The 14624-nt window shown below is 37.6% G+C and overlaps 1 long non-coding RNA gene across 1 annotated transcript in view; it reads right to left on the bottom strand.

The window, feature by feature from the left end:
* Positions 247-14624, bottom strand: part of LOC110271849 — a 14935-nt gene continuing 557 nt past the window's right edge. The window contains exon 2 of the long non-coding RNA XR_002362655.1: positions 247-484. This is a non-coding gene — a long non-coding RNA (uncharacterized LOC110271849). The remainder of the gene's footprint in view (positions 485-14624) is intronic.

The following is a 14624-nucleotide window of genomic DNA, read 5'->3' as shown; positions in this document are numbered from 1 at the left end:
AACAGTATCAATTATCAAAGCAGTATCAACATTATAAATATTAAATCATATAATGATTAGTTACATGATAATAGTTGAAAGACACAAAGCATCATATGGTACATGCAATATGGTTAATAATTTAATAAAAAATAGCCGCATTCATTTACATATATGGTGCATACTTTCTAATTTACAATCTTTGGGATCTGATCATTCTTGCTTATAGTTTCATTCTTGATTATTTGGTTAAAAAAAACCAGAAAAGTTATTGTCTCCACTTCCTTTATATTTTCCATTAGAGTAATAACTAAGAATGCAAGTCAGAACATAGGATAGTAAAGGTACATTCCAAAATTCTAAAGGGAAATGGTATATTAGCAATACAAAATTTATGTCAAAGAGCATATATCTTGTAATGATGATAGTAATGACTGCATATTAGTTTTTTGTTTTCCTGCAGCTCATCTCTTTATCTGAACATCCATACAATCAGTGAGGTTCTCTGCCAAATCAAAATCAAGTCGCACCAAGAAAATTATCATCAACTACAAACCTAATCAATTAGTGAGACTTTAAGTAATAAATTGTAAAACTCGAAAAAATAGTATACGATTATTTCATAAAAACACGTATCGGTGTTAATATTAGTTGTACCGACTTAAGTCTGTCTAGTACTGTATGTAAGGAGATTAAAACTAAAGAGATGGCAAGAAAAAGATTTAGAATATACCCCTGGACTCTTATCTTAAAGGGTTTGGCCAAAATAGGGCCAAAAGACCAAAAATCACCAAATGGGCCCATGTTGGGCCCAAATCTCGGTGTAGTTACGGAGATTTTGTGGAAGCTTGGTTTGGCCAGAAAGTGAAAGATTCAAGGGTTAGAACCGCCGTAAAAAAGGTATGGGTTTTAGTTTTGAGTATATATTATGTAAAGCTATGTGAAAATCTAGGTTAATTACCTTAAGATAGGATTGAATGGAAATAGGGGTTGTTATGATTAATTGGTTGTGATTTGTGAGTTGAAATTGTTGTTGAGTTATGCAAATGTTCATATGTGATTGAAATTGAGTTAATGAGAGTGAGTTGGATAATTAGTTGTTTGAATGATTGGGGATTGATAATTGGGTACTTAGAATGTTTAGATATGGTATTTGAGTGATTTTGAACCAAATTAAATTGAGAAGTTATGAAATTGCACTTATGTAGATTTTGGATAATTTAGTGATTTTGTCTAACTTCGATGTGTCATAACTTGGAGCTTGGAGTTTGGCATTCAATGAAATTTATCTTAAATTAAAGGTAATGATGAGATATTTAAAATGGTATAAGGAGGGAAGAAAATGGATTTTTGTAGCAAAAGTTATCGACATTTGAAAACTGGTATTAAAATCTGATATTTGAGATGTTGCAGAAAAACCAAAATTTCGACGTGTGTGCACACACACTACTCAGAACAGGTGCATGAACTTATGCGTACGCACGATGGTTTATGTACGCACACCAAGGGAGTTTTGCAAGTTGTGCGTACGTACGTGGTGATGCGTACGCACAAGCTGGGAAGTTGCTTCTAATCAGTGTGTATACACAAGGGAGATGCGTACGCACAGGTCCTGTTTTCTCCAAAAATCTATGCTTTTGACAGTTTGACTTTTCTAGCAAGCTTGAAACCCTTGTAACCCCAATATAAGGTCCGATAACTAGCTTTTAGACTCTGGAATGAGTATGAGTGAATTAAACGGAATGAAATTGATTAAGGACCTCAGTGTGGACAGATTGTGATCTGATTGGCAGAATTGGGCAAGGTTCGGGTGTTATCCCACTTGCGTGTAGATTTGATAAATTCTTTGACATACTCCATGGATACGGTGTGATGTAATTCTTTGATATACTTCATGGACGCGATGTGATGTGATTATTTGGACACACTCTATGGATGCGGTGTGATGTAAGGCAACGATGGTGGTTAAAGCACGCTTGCATGTTCTGGGCAAGGACGGTTGGTGTTATCCCGCTTGCTTGTGGAACCTATGGATAAGGACGGTTGGTTAATCCCGCTTACCCGAGTCGGGTCTGGCAACATAACCGACGCTTGAGCTCATGACCAGTAGGACAGGCATGCATCATGTGCATCTATGTGTAATTGCTTAAGTATGCATTTTGTGTTTGGTTTGTGGTGCACGAAATTATTATTACACTTTTCACAACTCCGCACAACTAACCAGCAAGTGCACTGGGTCATCTAAGTAATACCTTACGTGAGTAAGAATCGATCCCACGGAGATTGTCGGCTTGAAGCAAGCTATGGTTATCTTGTAAATCTTAGTCAGGAGATTAATGATAAGAATGGTTTTGTTTATGAAAAGTAAATAACATGAAATAAATGGTACTTGTGATTCAGTAATGAGGAATAGGTTGGAGGTTCCAAAGATGCTCTGTCGTCTGAATCTCTGCTTTTCTACTGTCTTCTTCTCCAAACACGCATGGCTTCCTTCAATGGCAAGCGGTATGTTGGTGGATCACCGTTGTCAATGGTTACCATCCGTTCTCTCGGATGAAAAATACCAGGAACGGTTTTTGTATGGCTAATCAACTGTCGGATCTCTCGTCTCGGATGAAAAATACCAGGTACAGTTACCGCACGGCTAATCATTTGTCGGTTCTCACTTGTGTCGGAATAGGATCTCTCTATCCTTTTGCACACTGTCACTGCGCCAAACATTTGTGAGTTTGAAGTTCGTAGCAGTCACCCCGTTCCAGATCCTACTCAGAATACCACAGACAAGGTTTAGACTTTTCGGATATCAGGAATGCTGCTAATTAGTTCTAGCCTCTACCACGAAGGTTCTAATCCCACAGACTCGGTCCGTGGATTAGAGACCCAAGAGATATGCACTCAAGCTGTCGCCCAATGACTATGTTGAGCTCAGGTAGAATGGGAGTGGTTGTCAAGCACGTGTTCATAAGTTTGAGAATCATGATGAGTGTCACGGATCATCATATTCTCTATATTGAAGTACGAGTGAGTATCTTAGAACAGAATCAAGCGTGATTGAATAGAAAACAATAGTAATTGCATTAATCCATTGAGACACAGCAGAGCTCCTCACCCCTACCTATGGAGTTTAGAGACTCATGCCGTAGAAAATACAATACGATATGTAAAATGTTATGAGTTACAAAATGAATCTCTAAAAGTAGTTTTTATACTAAACTAGTAACTTAGGTTTACAGAAAATGAGTAACTAAGTGCAGATAGTGCAAAAATCCACTTCCGGGGCCCACTTGGTGAGTGTTTGGGCTGAGCTTTAAAGCTTTCACGTGAATAGGCCATTCTTGGAGTTAAACGCCAGCTTGGGTGCCAGTTTGGGCGTTTAACTCCAGTTCTGGTGCCAGTTCTGGCGTTTTACGCTAGAAAAGGGTCTCTGGCTGGCGTTTAACGCCAGTTTGGGCCATCAAATCCCGGGCAAAGTATGGACTATTATATATTTCTGGAAAGCCCAAGATGTCTACTTTCTAACACAGGAGGGTCAGAATCCAATAGCATCTGCAATCCTTTCTCAGCCTCTGAATTAGATTTTTGCTCAGATCTCTCAATTTCAGCCAGAAAATACCTGAAATTATAGAAAAATACACAAACTCATAGTAAAGTCCAGAAATGTGATTTTTGCATAAAAACTAATAAAAATATAATAAAAAGTAACTAAAACATACTAAAAACTACCTAAAAACAATGCCAAAAAGGGTATAAATTATCCGCTCATCAAAACACCAAACTTAAATTGTTGCTTGTCCCCAAGCAACTAAAAATAAAATAGGATAAAAAGAAGAGAAAATACAATAAATTTCAAAATATCAATGAAGCTTAGTTCCAATTAGATGAGCGGGACTAGTAGCTTTTTGCTTCTGAACAATTTTGGCATCTCACTTTATCCTTTGAAGTTCAGAATGATTGGCATCCATAGGAACTCGGGATTCAGATAGTGTTATTGATTCTCCTAGTTCAGTATGTTGATTCTTGAACACAGCTACTTTATGAGTCTTGGCCGTGACCCTAAGCATTTTGTTTTCCAGTATTACCACCGGATACATAAATGTCACAGACACATAACTGGGTGAACCTTTTCAGATTGTGACTTAGCTTTGCTAGAGTCCCCAGTTAGAGGTGCCTAGAGTTCTTAAGCACACTCTTTTGCTTGGGATCACGACTTTAACCACTCAGTCTCAAGCTTTTCACTTGACACCTTCACGCCACAAGCACATGGTTAGGGATAGCTTGATTTAGCCGCTTAGGCCAGGATTTTATTCCTTTGGGCCCTCTTATCCATTAATGCTCAAAGTCTTGGATCCTTTTTACCCTTGCCTTTTAGTTTAAAAGGTTATTGGCTTTTTGCTCTTGCCTTTTGGTTTAAAGAGCTATTGGCTTTTTCTGCTTGCTTTTTCTTTTTCTTTATTTTTTGCCATTTTTTTTGCAAGCTTTGTGTTTTTCTCTGCTTTTTCTTGCTTCAAGAATCAATTATGATTTTTCAGATTATCAATAACATTTCTCTATTTTCATTACTCTTTCAAGAGCCAACAATTTTAACATTCATAAACTTCACTATAAAAAATATGCACTGTTCAAGCATTCATTCAGAAAACAAGAAGTATTGTCACCACATCAAAATAATTAAACTAATTTCAAGATAAATTTCGGAATTATGCACTTCTTGTTCTTTTGCAAATAAAAACATTTTTCTTTTAAGAAAGGTGAGAGATTCATGGAATCATTCATAGCTTTAATACATAGACAATAAACACTACTGATCATGTAATAAAGACAAAACATAGACAGAACATAAAGCATAAAAAATGAAAAACAGAAAAATAAGAACAAGGAAATTAAAGAACGGGTCCACCTTAGTGACGGCGGCTAGTTCTTCCTCTTGAAGATCCAATGGAGTGCTTGAGCTCCTCAATATCTCTTCCTTGCCTTTGTTGCTCTTCCTTCATGGCTCTTTTTGAGGTCCATGAGTGGCTCTCTTGTTTGCTCCATCCTCTTTCTAGTGATGGGCTTTTGAGATAAATCTCTCCAACTCCCATGACTCGGAGTTGGAAGCAACTGCCTTCCCTTTCCTCTTCCTAGAGGTTTCTCCGGCCTTAGGTGTCATTAATGGTTATGGAAAAATAAAAAGCAAAGCTTTTTCCACACCAAACTTAGAAGGTTTGCTCGTCCTCGAGCAAAATAAGATAGAAGGGAGTAGAAGAAGAATGATGCAATTAATTTTGAAAACTTATTACTGTATGCAAGAAAAAATTAAAAAGAGTTGATAAGAATTTGAAAAGATATGTAAGTTTTGAAAATGTTTTGGAAGGGATTGAAAAGAATTAAAAAGAGAATTAAAAAGAATTGGAAAGATTATTAATATTTGAAAATAGAAATTGAAAGATGAACATTTAAAATATGTTTGATGCAAAAAAAATTATGAATTAAAACATGAAAAATTGAAAAAAAATCGAATTGGAAATAAAATTACCTCCCTTGTGTCATCCTGGCGTTAAACGCCCAGAATGCTATCCATTCTGGCGTTTAACGCCCACTTGACTGCCTCTTTGGGCGTTTAATGCCCAGCCAGATACCCTGGCTGGCGTTAAACGCCAGGATTCCTTCTTTACTGGGCATTTTTTTGAATGCCCAGAATGCTGCCATTTATGGCGTTAAACGCCCAGAATGCTGCCTGCATGGGCGTTAAACGCCCATTCTGCTATCCTTACTGGCGTTTAAACGCCAATAAGCCTGTCCTCCAGGGTGTGCTATTTTTGATGCTATTTTTTATTCCGCTTTAATTCTGCAGCTATTTTTATGACTCCACATGATCATCAACCTAAAGAAAACATAAACTAACAATGGAAAACGAAATGAAAAAGTAATTAACATAGATAAATAAGATTGGGTTGCTTCCCAATAAGCGCTTCTTTAATGTCAATAGCTTGACAGTACTGAGCTTTAATCTAGTCTCAGTCTTGAGCATTCTTGCTCAACATTGCCTTCAAGATAATGCTTGACTCTCTGTCCATTAACAATGAACTTTTTGTCAGTGTCAATATCCTGAAGCTCTACATATCCATATGGTGACACACTTGTAATCATATATGGTCCCTTCCACTGGGATTTCAATTTCCCAGGGAACAATCTGAGCCTAGAGTTAAACACCAGAACCTTCTATCCTGGCTCAAAGACTCTAGATGACAGCTTTCTGTCATGCGACTTTTTTGCTTTCTCCTTGTAAATTTTAGCATTTTCGAAAGCATTGAGTCTGAACTCCTCCAACTCATTCAACTGGAGTAATCTTTTCTCTCCAGCTACCTTAGCATCAAGGTTTAGGAACCTGGTTTCCCAGTAGGCCTTGTGTTCTAGTTCCACTAGCAGATGACAGGTTTTTCCATACACAAGCTGGTATGGAGAGGTTCCTATAGGTGTCTTGAATGCAGTTCTGTATGCCCACAGAGCATCATCCAGACTTCTTGCCCAATCCCTTCTACGGGTACTTACAGTCCGTTCCAGGATTCGTTTTAGTTCTCTATTTGAGACTTCAGCCTGCCCATTTGTCTGTGGATGATATGGAGTTGCCACTTTTTGGTTAATTCCATATCGGATGAGAGTAGAGTCAAGCTGTTTATTGCAGAAATGAGTGCCTCCATCACTGATCAGTACCCTAGGGACACCGAACCTGCTGAAGATGTGATTCTGGAGGAACTTCATCACTGTCTTAGTATCATTAGTGGGTGTTGCTATTGCCTCTACCCATTTAGATACATAGTCTACTGCCATCAAAATATAAGTGTTTGAATATGATAGTGGGAAAGGCCCCATGAAGTCAATACACCATACATCAAACAACTCAATCGCTAAGATCCCTTGCTGAGGCATGGCATAACCGTGAGGCAGATTACTAGCTCTCTGGCAACTGTCACAGTTACGTACAAACTCTCGGGAGTCTCTATAGAGAGTAGGCCAGTAGAAGCCACATTGGAGGACCTTTGTGGCTATTCGCTCACCTCCGAAATGTCCTCCATATTGTGATCCATGGCAATGCCATAGGATCTTCTGTGCCTCTTCTCTAGGAACAAATCTACGAATTATTCCGTCTGTACATCTCTTAAAGAGATATGGTTCATCCCACAGGTAGTACTTTGCATCAGAAACCAATTTTTTCGTTTGCTGCTTACTGTACTCTTTGGGTATGAATCTCACTGCTTTATAGTTTTCAATGTCTGCAAACCATGGTACTTCCTGAATGGTAAAGAGTTGCTCATCCGAGAAGGTTTCAAAGATCTCAGTAGGAGGGAGGAACGCTCCTGCTACTGGTTCTATCCGGGACAAGTGATCAGCTACTTGGTTCTTTGTCCCTTTTCTGTCTCTGATTTTTATATCAAACTCTTACAGAAGCAACACCCATCTTATGAGTCTGGGTCTTGAATCCTGCTTTGTGAGGAGATATTTTAGAGTAGCATGGTCAGTGTACACAATCACTTTTGATCCTACTAAATAAGATCTGAACTTGTCAATGGAATAAACCACTGCAAGCAACTCATTTTCTGTGGTTGTGTAATTCCTCTGTGCGTCATTTAAAACACGGCTAGCATAATAAATGACATGCAGAAGCTTGTCATGCCTCTGTCCCAATACTGCACCAATGGCATGGTCACTGACATCACACATTAGTTCAAATGGTAATGTCTAGTCTGGTGCAGAAATGACTGGTGCTGTGACCAGCTTAGCTTTCAGAGTCTCAAATGCCTGCAGACACTCTGTGTCAAAGATAAATGGTGTATCAGCAGCTAGCCGATTGCTAAGAGGTTTTGTAATTTTTAAAAAATCCTTTATAAATCTCCTATAGAATCCTGCATGCCCCAGAAAGCTTCTGATTGCCTTAACATTGGCAGTCAATGGTAATTTTTTAATTACCTCTACCTTATCTTGATCCACCTCTATTCCCTTGTTTGAAATTTTGTGCCCAAGAACAATTCCTTAAGTCACCATAAAGTGACATTTCTCCCAGTTTAAAACCAGGTTAGTCTCTTGGCACCTTTTCAGAACAAGTGCTAGATGGTCAAGACAGGAGCTGAATGAGTCTCCAAATACTGAGAAGTCATCCATGAAGACTTCCAGAAATTTTTCTACCATATCAGAGAAGATAGAGAGCATGCACCTCTGAAAGGTTGCAGGTGCATTGCACAGACCAAATGGCATCCTTTTGTAGGTAAATACTCCAGATGGACATGTGAATGCTGTTTTCTCTTGGTCCTGAGGATCTACTGTAATTTGGTTGTAACCTAAATAGCCATCTAAAAAGCAGTAGTATTCATGACCTGCTAGTCTCTCTAGCATCTGGTCTATGAATGGTAAAGGAAAATGATCCTTTCTGGTGGCTGTATTGAGCCTTCTGTAGTCAATACACATACGCCACCCTGTAACTATTCTTGTAGGAATCAGTTCATTCTTTCCATTATGAACCACTGTCATGCCTCCCTTCTTGGGGACAACATGGACAGGGCTCACCCAGGGGCTATTAGAAATAAGATAAATAATCCCATCCTCTAGTAACTTAGTGACCTCTTTCTACACCACCTCCTTCATGGCTGGATTCAGCCGCCTCTGTGGTTGAACTACTGGCTTAGCATCATCCTCCAATAGGATCTTGTGCATGCATCTGGCTAGGCTAATGCCCTTAAGATCACTTATGGACCACCCAAGAGCTGTCTTGTGTGTCCTTAGCACCTGAATTAGTGCTTTCTCTTCATGTGGCTCTAAAGCAGAGCTTATGATTACCGGAAAAGTGTCATCTTCTCCCAGAAATGTATATTTCAGGGATGGTGGTAGTGGTTTGAGCTCGGGTTTAGGAGGCTTCTCCTCTTCTTGAGGAGTTTTCAGAGGTTCTTCTTTTTTCTCTGGTTCCTCCAGATCAGGCTAAACATCTTTAAAAATGTCCTCTAGCTCTGATTCGAGACTCTCAGTCATATTGACCTCTTCCACCAGGGAGTCAATAATATCAGCGCTCATGCAGTCCTTTGATGTGTCTGGATGCTGCATAGCTTTGACAGCATTCAACTTAAACTCATCCTCATTGACTCTCAGGGTTATCTCCCCTTTTTGGACGTCAATGAGGGTTCATCCAGTTGCTAGGAAAGGTTTTCCTAGAATGAGAGTTGCACTCTTGTGCTCCTCCGTTTCCAGCACTACAAAGTCAGTGAGAAAGGCAAATGGCCCAACCTTGACAGTCATGTCTTCAATTACGCTTGATGGAATTTTAATGGAGCTATCAGCAAGTTGGAGGCATATCTGGGTTGGTTTAACTTCATCAGTCAAACCAAACTTTTTGATAGTGGATGCAGGTATTAGGTTGATACTTGCCCCAAGATCACATAGAGCTGTCTTGGTACAAGCATCCTCTAATGTGCATGGTATCATAAAGCTTCCGGGATCTTTAAGCTTCTCTGGTAAGCTTTTCAGAATGACTGTACTGCATTCTTCAGTGAGGAAAACTTTTTCAGTTTCTCTCCAATCCTTCTTATGACTTAAGATCTCCTTCATGAACTTAGCATAAGAGGGTATTTGCTCAAGTGCCTCTGCAAACGGAATCTTTATTTCAAGAGTCCTGAGATAGTCTGCAAAGCGGGCAAATTGTTTATCCTGTTCCACTTGGCGGAGTTTCTGAGGATAAGGCATCTTGGCTTTATATTCTTCAACCTTAGTTGCTGCAGGTTTACTTCCTACAGAAGTGGTTGGAGAAGCCTGCCTAAGGGGGTTGTTATCAGCATTTGCAGGTGTCTGATCCCCCATTGGCATTTGAACGCCAGAATTGGGTGCTGTATGGGTGTTTAACGCCAGATTGCCACCCTTTTTCTGGCATTTGGATGCCAGAATTGGCCATCCACTGGGCATTTAACGCTAATTTTCACCCTTTTCTGGCGTTTGAACGCCAGAATCATTCCTCTCTGGGCTCTTACTGTCCTCAGAGAGATTTTGGGTAGTGGCTTGGTCATCCTCTGTCAGTTGTTCCTTTCTTGGCTTTCTGCTGCCTTGAATTGAGACATTCAATGTCTTCCCACTCCTTAAATGAATAGCTTGGCATTCTTCTGTTATCTGTTTAGATAACTGCTGTCTTGTCTGATTCAATTATTTTTCCATATTCTGGTTAGCATCTTTGGTTTCTTGTAGTATCTCTTTAAATTCTACTAATTGTTTTATTATAGAAAATAGTTACTAATTGAGTTCAACAATTTGTTCAGGAGGACTAAGTTCAGTGGATATTTCCTCAGCCTCTTCCTTCACTGAGGTCTCACTACTTGAGTACAGGTGCTGATTTCTGGCAACTGTATCAATGAGCTCTTGAGCCTCTTCAATTGTCTTTCTCATATGTATAGATCCACTAGCTGAGTGGTCTAGAGACATCTGGGCCTTATTTGTAAGCCCATAGTAAAAAATGTCTAACTGCACCCATTCTGAAAACATTTCAGAGGGACATTTCCTTAGCATCTCTCTGTACCTCTCCCATGCATTATAAAGAGATTCATTATCCTCTTGTTTAAAGCCTTGGATGTCCAGCCTTAGCTGTGTCATCCTTTTTGGAGGGAAATATTGATTCAGGAATTTGTCTGATAACTGTTTCCATGTTCTTATGCTTGCTGTGGGTTGGTTATTTAACCACCTCTTAGCTTGATCTTTTACAAAAAATGGAAACAGTAATAATCTGTAGACATCCTGATCTACTTTCTTATCACGTACTGTGTCAGCAATTTGTAAGAACTGTGCCAGAAACTCAGTAGGTTCTTCCTGTGGAAGACCAGAATACTGGCAATTTTGCTGCATCATGATAATGAGCTGAGGGTTTAGCTCAAAACTGCTGGCTCTAATGGGGGGGGTATATAGATACTACTCCCATATGAAGCAGTAGTGGGGTTAGCATATGACCCCAGAGTCCTTCTGGACTGTTCATTTCCGCTTAGGTCCATTATGGAGAAAGGGAGATGATGTGGATTGTAAATAAAAATTTTATTCCCCCCCTTTTTTTGAAATTAAAGAAATTAAAATAAAGTAAATAAAAAAATTGATGCAAGTTTCGAAAATTAAGAAAAGAAAAAGAAATAAAAGAAATAAAAAACTTAATTAATTAATTAATTAAAAAGATTTTAAAAACTGTGGGTGAGGATTTTCAAAAAATAGAGAGAGAGAAAGTGGTTAGGAAGTTTTGAAAAAGATATGTCTTAAAATTAAAGATACTTGTAAGAAAATAAATAAAAGAAAAGATAAGATATGTTAAGTAAGAGAAGATAAGGAATTTAAGAGAAGATAAGTTTTTAAAAAAAAGTTTTGAAATTTAAATTTGAAATTTGAAAATTAAATTTTGAATTTTAAAATTTGAATTTTGAATTTTGAAAAAGTCAACAATATAAGATAAAAATTTGAAAAAGATTTAAATTTTGAAAAGGTTTGATTTTTAAGATTTTAAATTTAAATTTTGAAATTTGAATTTTGAATTTTGGAATTTAATTGAAATTTAAAATTTGAATTTGAAATAAGATAAGATAAGATTTTGAAAAAGATATGATTTTTTTTAAAAAGATTTGAATTTTGAAATTTAAAATGAAGATAAGATAAGATAAAAAAAAATTTTAAAATAAAAATCTGAATTTTTTTATGTAAATTTCGAAAATTCAATTAAAATAAAGAGAAAAGATATTTTTTTGAATTTAATGAGGAAAGAGAAAAACAATAAAATGACACCAAACTTAGAATTTTTAGATCAAAACAAAGAAAACAAACAAGAAAACTTTGAATGTCAAGATGAACACTAAGAACACTTTGAAGATCAAGATGAACACCAAGAATAAATTTTGGAATTCTTTAAGAAAATAAAAACCCAAGGGACATCAAACTTAAAAATTTTTATACTTTAAACACTAATAATTCAAAAATGCACAAGAGAAACAAGGAAAGACACAAAACAAGAAAAACTAAAGATCAAACAAGGAAAATAAATAAGAACAACTTGAAGATCAAGAAAGAACTAAGAACATGTAATTCGAAAAATTGAAGGAAAATAAAAACATGCAATTGACACCAAACTTAAAACATGAAACTAAACTCAAACTGAAGACTCAATTATTAACTTATTGGTTTTTATCTATTTATTAAAAATTTTCGAAAAAAAAATCTAGAAAAAGAAAACAATAATTTTAAAATTTTAACAAAAAACAATAATAGAAGACTCAATTTTAGTGACTCTAAACCAAAAAGATAAATTTTTCCTAATCTAAGTAACAAGATGAACCGTCAGTTGTTCAAACTCAAACAATCCCCGGCAACAGTGCCAAAAACTTGGTGCACGAAATTGTGATTACACTTTTTACAACTCCGCACAACTAACCAGCAAGTGCACTGGGTCGTCCAACTAATACCTTATGTGAGTAAGGGTCGATCCCACGAAGATTGTCGGCTTGAAGCAAGTTATGGTTATCTTGTAAATCTTAGTCAGGAGATTAATGATAAGAATGATTTTGTTTATGAAAAGTAAATAACATGAAATAAATGGTACTTGTGATTCAGTAATGAGGAACAGGTTAAGGTTCCGGAGATGCTCTGTCCTCTGAATCTCTGCTTTCCTACTATCTTCTTCTCCAAACACGCATGGCTTCCTTCAATGGCAAGTTGTATGTTGGTGGATCACCGTTGTCAACGGCTACCATCCGTCCTCTCGGATGAAAAATACCAGGCACAGTTTTTGTACTGCTAATCAACTGTCGGATCTCTTGTCTCGGATGAAAAATACCAGGTACAGCTACCGTACGGCTAATCACCTATTGGTTCTCACTTGTGTCAAAATAGGATCTCTCTATCCTTTTGCACACTGTCACTGCGCCCAACATTCGTGAGTTTGAAGTTCGTAGCAGTCACCCCATTCCAGATCCTACTCGGAATACCACAGACAAGGTTTAGACTTTCCAGATCTCAGGAATGCTGCCAATTGGTTCTAGCCTCTACCACGAAGGTTCTAATACCACGGACTCGGTCCGTGGATTAGAGACCCAAGAGATACGCACTCAAGCTATCGCCCAATGACTACGTTGAGCTCAGGTAGAACGAAAATGGTTGTCAAGCACGCGTTCATAAGTTTGAGAATGATGATGAGTGTCACGGATCATCATATTCTCTATATTGAAGTATGAGTGAGTATCTTAGAATAGAATCAAGCATGATTGAATAGAAAACAATAGTAATTGCATTAATCCATTGAGACACAGCAGAGCTCCTCACCCCCACCTATGGGGTTTAGAGACTCATGCCATAAAAAATACAATACGAGATGAAAAATGTTATGAGTTACAAAATGAATCTCTAAAAGTAGTTTTTATACTAAACTAGTAACTTAGGTTTACAGAAAATGAGTAACTACGTGCAGATAGTGCAAAAATCTACTTCCGGGGCCCACTTGGTGAGTGTTTGGGCTGAGCTTTGAAGCTTTCACGTGCATAGGCCATTCTTGGAGTTAAACGCCAGCTTGGGTGCCAGTTTGGGCGTTTAACTCCAGTTCTGGTGCCAGTTCTGGCATTTTATGCCAGAAAAGGGTCTCTGGCTGGCGTTTAACGCCAGTTTGGGCCATCAAATCTCGGGAAAAGTATGGACTATTATATATTGCTGGAAAGCCCAAGATGTCTACTTTCCAACACAATTGAGACAACACCAATTGGGCTTCTGTCGCTCCAGAAAATCTACTTCGAGTGCAGGAGGGTCAGAATCCAACAGCATCTGCAGTCCTTTCTCAGCCTCTGAATCAGATTTTTGCTCAGGTCCCTCAATTTCAGCCAGAAAATACCTAAAATTACAGAAAAATACACAAACTCATAGTAAAGTCCAAAAATGTGACTTTTGCATAAAACTAATAAAAATATAATAAAAAATAACTAAAACATACTAAAAACTACCTAAAAACAATGCCAAAAAGGGTATAAATTATCCGCTCCTCAGTTTGCCTAACTGAATATATCTATTTAACTGTTAATTGTTATATATGTTGTAATTGCCTTTGATTGTGGTTGCACTCCATTACTTGTGTTTGCTACTGCTGCATATACTGTTGAACTGTATACTAAATTGACTATGATACTAAAAAGAGAGAGAGGCTGAGATATGTTGTGAATGACTGAGGCTATGAATCATTGATATAGAAGAGGACTTAGAGTACTTTACCCTGTTTGGTTTAATGAAAACCCTAGACTTGAATCTTGGGTGTTGGAGTTTTAGGATTGCCTAGCAGGTTCGTATAGTTTTGTATCATCTCTATTTTAAAACTATTACCCTACTGGAAACCTTTAGGATCTCACCCATTGCGGATTTTGTTGTTTTTCAGATGCAGGACATGATGCACTTCGCTGACTGTGCTGGATTTTCATGGATAGTGGAGACTCCTTTATATTTTGTATATTGTGCTTAGTTATGTTATTTCTCTACTTTTGTATATGCATTGTATTTCCCTCTTAGAAGTTGATTTTGGAAAAGCATGAGTGTGTTTTGGTTAGACTTCTGGTTTTGTTATATACTTTCTAGCCGACCTTTTCTCTACAAGTCAAAACTAGTACTTGTTATGTAGTTCCTTTTGAATCCTA

Source organism: Arachis ipaensis, chromosome B05, assembly GCF_000816755.2.
Source record: "Arachis ipaensis cultivar K30076 chromosome B05, Araip1.1, whole genome shotgun sequence".
In the NCBI taxonomy this organism is placed as follows: Eukaryota; Viridiplantae; Streptophyta; class Magnoliopsida; order Fabales; family Fabaceae; genus Arachis; species Arachis ipaensis.
The sequence above is the reverse complement of the archived record's forward strand: the minus strand, read 5'-3'. Positions and strand labels throughout refer to the sequence as shown.